We start from the raw sequence: 6,021 nt of genomic DNA, 5'->3' as shown, positions 1-6,021 counted from the left end.
ACAGCTGTTTTATTTTTGTTGGGAATAGAGAAGACCTTGCATGGAGATGGCACACATCTTCCACAGGAGACAATGATTGCTGTGATGGTTAATTTTAAATGTCAACTTGTCACAACCTAACATCAACTGGACAGAGAACTTCATTGAGGAACTATCTAGATTAGGTTGGCCCGTTGGCAGGCTGGGAGGTTTGTTTTTGTTTGATAGGTAGGGTTACTTTTTGTAGTATGGGTAGCCTTTCAACTTACAGCAATCCTTCTGCCTCAACTTCCTCAGTGTTGGGCTTACAGGCATGAACCACCACACTTTGCTATTCTTCATTTCAGCTAAAATCTTTCTGAGGCACCAGTGAGGCATCAAGCAGTGTGGACTCATTCACTCAGGGATCCTAGAAGAAACGTCTCACTTTCCCCTCTGAATTTGTGCTTTATCATTGTAAGATAAGCATGTGCTTCCCTTAACCATGATCACAACCTGAGTATGCCCAGAAATAGCTGCACTCTTAATGTTCTTTCTTAAATGACTTAGATGTGCACCCCAGGCAAATTTCTTGTGTTTCCAGTTTTCTGGGAGACTGCTGCTTTTGGGATGACCCCTAGAGCTCTCCCTACCTATGAGATCAATGTCTTCTTTATATACTTCTAGATGGTTCAGTTTTGCTTTGCTCTCACCATGGGGTAAGATCATCACATTTGGTGATGCTTCATGTTTCTCCTGTTGTTTATGCTGCTCCTCAATGCAGTAAATGCTCATGATAATTCCACAAATTGTGCAATGTCTCTTGGTTCCTAAGGACAAAGATTGGTAGCTGAGCTGTAGTAGTACTTAAGTATTTGTTAGTTTATGCCTTTGTTCTTTTCTGTGGGGTGGCACTGTGTTTACTCTACCTCCCAACTTCTATTAAGAGAATGCTTGCTTACTCTAGGGATTTCAACCCCTTCCTTTTCTTACATCCATCTTTTTTCCCTCTTTTCTTTATAAATTGAGGACATTACTGCTCCTAGGTTTGATTAAAGGGAAGTTTTTTATTGCAGATATGGGGGAGAGTACAGCCAGAGGCATTTGAAAGAGTCAAGAACAGGGAGAGAGAGTAGTATACTGAACATGGCCATCAGACTGGACTTGGCCATGAGGGGGAGGGGGGCAGTGAGAGAAAAGGCAAAGAAAGTGCAGTGTAGGCAAAGGTCACCAAGGAAGATGAGAGAGAGAGAGAGAGAGAGAGAGAGAGAGAGAGAGAGGAGAGACAGAGACACAGAGAGACAGACATAGAGAGACAGAGACAGAGAGAGACAGAGAAAGACACACACGGAGACAGAGATACAGATAAAAAGACAGAGACACACAGACAGACAGACAGACAGACAGACACACACACACACACACACACACACACAGAGAGAGAGAGAGAGAGAGAGAGAGAGAGAGAGAGAGAGAGAGAGCGCACAGGGCTGAAATGGCAGAGTTATATGGTAATGAAAAGCTGATGGAAGGAAGTCCATGAGCTGGAAAAGTTTATGGTAGGAGGTGGGATGAGAAATACTGAGAAGAGCCAGGATTCCAGTATAGACTCTGTAACAGGTATTTTTGGGGGGATGGGAGGGATGCTGAAATTAGTGGCTAGCATGCACTGGGTATGTTAATAGGCACCATCGATAGCCATCGATGGCGTTTCTTTTGAACTTGATGTTCCCTTCCTGTGATAACTACCCCACAATTAAGTACCATGGACCACTCAGATGTTAAAATGTTCATGATAGATGGCTTCAGGGCTGTGTACGTGTGATCAACTCTGGAGGAGAATCACCCAAACACCCAAGCAGCATAGCTGGGTCCTTTCATTGGTGCGTTGCCTCACACCCCTTCCTCTCCCATCCAGCCCTTGATACATTTCTTTCTTCCTGCCAGCTCACCTTTGTATGTTCTCAGCAAAACTTCCTAAAAGATTTTTAAAGTCTCTTTAAAAGACATCCCATTTACCAGTTGTTTCTTTCTTCTGTGATTAAATACTCGTATCAAAAGCAAAATAAGGAGGAAAAGGTCACTTGGCTCCCAATTCCAGGTGATAGTCCATTACTTTGAAGAAGTGAAGGCAGGAATGCAGGCATTCCATTCATCCACAAGATCAGAAAGAATAAACTTGTTGATTCTGTGTACTCAGTTGCTCGTGCTCAGTTAGCTTTCTCCATTCCCCCACAATTCAGGGCCTCTGCCAGAGAAGCATGCCGAGTACAGTGGGTTTGCCCTTCCTGCTTCAATTAGCAATCGTGACCAATCTCCTGTCCACAGGCCAAACTATTCTGGATAATTCTTCAAGGAGGGTCTCTGTCCAGTTGATGTTAAGCTGTGACAAGTTGACATTTAAAAGTAACCATCACGGTAATCGATGTCTTTGGTGGAAGATGCATGCCATCTCCATGCAGGGCCTTCTCTCTCCTTCACAGCTGGTACAACTTCACTTTCACAGACCTGCTATAAGGCTTCTCTCTTTGCAGTGAATGTCACCCAATTCCTTTCCATCTCCTTGTGAAAGCTATAGAAACTGAGAGATCTCTGACATGGAAGGCTTATGAGCCATTGAAGATGTTATACATAGAAGCACAAGGACCTGGCAGAAATTCTCAAAAGCAAGGCTAGGTTGGAAAATGCTGGGTCTAAAGTGAGAACATTCTTGGTGTTTTCTTTGGTTTGGTTTTGTTTGGCAGCGCTGAGGACTAACCCTAGTGTCTCATAACTGTTAGGCAAGCACTCAGCCACTGAGTTACATGTCCATTCTGAAGAAGAACATTTTTATAATAAAGAATCAGGAAAAGAAAACAAACTGTTTCTACTGAACTTGCATTGGCCAGACAAGACATATTGGAGTGATCTAAACATGGGACTTTGGATCTGATGACTGAACATAAGAAGTAATTGCTGCTTTTGACTGATTGGAGTTAATAGTCTGGCAGTCCACAATGGGGTTTAGGTCAAAGTTTCAGTATATAGTTAGAAATATGTGATGGTCTTTTATTGTTTCCACCAATAGTTGTGACTTCCTTATGTGTTTTCTGTTGCCGCCTAACTCCTGTAGCAAAATTTAGAATGTTTCAGAATTTTTGCTTCATTGCTCTCGGGTCAACCAGTGGAACACTGTGTGTGGAGAAGCTGTGAGGCTGAAAAGGTTTACAACCAACCAGAGAATGTGGGAGGCAGAGACTAATGACAGGCAAGACCAACAAGCAATGCTGGCTTTGCTGTACAAACAAGCGTGTTCAAATGCTTGGGGTTCTCTGGGGAAAAGTCCCGTGATTTATTTCTGGGATCTGTCATGTATACGAGGCTACTTTGTCCAGTTAGAAGGACTTATAGAGCCAAAACTTTAATTGCTTTCTTTCTCTTTGACAACTTAATCAGCTTAGAGATTCTGACAACAGATATGCTGGCCACATTGTTGAGTGCATTCATGCCTCAAGGCAGAATAGTAATGAGTCTTTGTCGCCCATATGCCTGCTCACTGTTAGCTTTTACCAATGAGGGATAGAAAACATTTCTGAGTTTTGAGTCTCATTTCTGCTAGCAAAGTCAGTGCAAAAACAATACTCTCTCCTCAAAGGGGATAATGCATTGTTTACTCTCTGTAACCAAATATGAGTGACAGATTCAGGTGCAGATTCAGGTTACCCAGAATTCCATGTTTCAACTAGGTAACAGTTTCAGCAAGAACGAAGAACATAGAACAAAGGAAATAATAAATCAATACACTGTTCAAATCCAATCATTGAAATACCAGGGAGGCAGATTACAGAAGAGCAGGACATCCCAGCTGGTAGCCCTTGCTATCTCCTGACATTGTTAGTCACATGGTTGGTGGGAGCTAGTGGTTTGTTTCTGCATTAAAAGATTTACCTAATTGTTACAAAGATGTTAGCTTACACACAGAGGTGAAGTTAAAAGAGCCCAAATAACCCAAGATAATCTGTATTTAGGACCTGAACCTATAACTCTCCAACCTCCCCATATGTGGTGCGGCTTTCTTCCCTCTAAATGAGACATATGTTTTTTTTCCTTCAAACTCTTTCTCTTTTAACTTCTTTGTAAAGGACAGCAATTTTTACCCAATGTATAACACTGTCACTCTCTTCCCCAATGTTTTTTATAGGTCCACAAATACATTAGATGTGTTATGTTCATTCCAAGGAGTGGCTTTTATCATACACAGATTTTACTCTGAACTTTTTTGAGCATAACCTGAGATCAATAACAGAAAACAAACAAACAAAAAGGACCCTTTATAACAACCCATGATTCAAACAGAAATTCTTAAAATATTTTAAATACTTACACACACACACACACACACACACACACACACACACACACACACAATTTGTGACAGGCAATGAAAGCTGTCCTGATGGCAGTCCATAGTATTAAATGGTCACATTGGAAGAGGGAAGTCTTTAAATTAATAACCCTAAGTTCTACATTAAGAAATCGCTGGTGGCAGAGTGGCACACACCTTTAATCCTACCACTCTGGAGGCAGAGGCAAGTGGATCTATGTGACTCCAAGGCCAGTCTGGTCTACCTTGTGATTTCCAGGACAGCCAGAACTACATAGAAAAACAATTTCTGAAAAAAAAAAAGCAAGAAAGCAAGAAAACAAACAAAAAAGAGACCTTAAAACAAAGTAAAATGAGTCCAAAACAGTCTGTTAAAAGAGAATGGCAATCAGAATAGAAATAATGAAAATGAAATGGACAGTAGAGAAGCTGAAATCAAACTGTTTTTCCATACGGGGGGGAGAAACAAGAAAATCCCAGTAATTTGTAATTTGGATACCTGTTGCAGTAAAATTAAAAAAGGCATGAGACCTGGTTCCTGTGGGTTCCTACTCCGAGCAGGATCTGCGTGCTCTTGCTCTTTCTCTGTTACCACTTTCACACACTGTCCCCTTGGCGGTTGTTACCACACCTGAGACTCACACTGCATTCCATGGGCCATGTTAGCATGGCCCCATGCCATGCTATAACCTAAGTTATAGAATCCCAAGCATTCTATAGCTTAGCATGGCTTCCTGTCACAAACTCTGTTCACACTCCCAACACCCGGTGGAATCACTACTGAGCAAACTGGAACCCAACAACCAGATTTATGTGTTAAATACTCAATGTACAATACATCCACTCGGTTAACTTGCAACCAATTGGTAAGGATATAAACTGCCCACCCAGATAAGATACAGTTTGCTCATCTAGATACACGAAATCCTGTACACATCCACCCCTTAAGAAAAGTCATAACAACCTGTAAATGTGCAGAGAGAAATCTTAACATCTGCCTCCATGTTCTCTCAGCTGCTCTCTTCTCCAGTCTCCTCCTCTTCTAAAACTTTTCTCCTGCCCATCCTTCTTTCTTGTCCAATGACAGGCCTCACTCATTCTATCCTGTACCCACCTTCACCTACATAATGACATCAACCTACAGATACTCCTCTAATAAGAGTAATGATGTTAGAAATTACGAAAGCACAGCCACCATGAAAGGAATGAACCAGAGGATGCCAGGACCATCAGGACAATGAGGGGAACTTGCATGGAGAGAGCTTACTGTTCTTAAATTTGTCAACTTGAAACAAATGGACCAGTTCATGGAACTCTATAAACTACACACACTCAAACCAAGAAAAATTGAATAACTAGGCCTGGACTCTGACCTCATAGGTAGCAATGAATATCCTAGTAAGAGCACCAGTGGAAGGGGAAGCCCTGGGTCCTGCTAAGACTGAACCCCCAGTGAACTAGATTGTTGGGGGGAGGGCGGCAATGGGGGGAGGATGGGGAGGGGAACATCCATAAAGAAGGGGAGGGGGAGGGATTAGGGGGATGTTTGCCCGGAAACCGGGAAAGGGAATAACACTCGAAATGTAAATAAGAAATACTCAAGTTAATTTAAAAAAAAAAGAGTACGTGAGTTGGTACATGTGCTTTTACTGGGGCACCCTACTTCCCATTTGCATGGGGGTTAATATTAGTTTCACACA

The sequence above is a fragment of the Rattus norvegicus genome, chromosome 5 (assembly GCF_036323735.1).
Source record: "Rattus norvegicus strain BN/NHsdMcwi chromosome 5, GRCr8, whole genome shotgun sequence".
NCBI classification, from domain to species: Eukaryota; Metazoa; Chordata; class Mammalia; order Rodentia; family Muridae; genus Rattus; species Rattus norvegicus.
Note: the sequence above shows the minus strand (reverse complement) of the source record.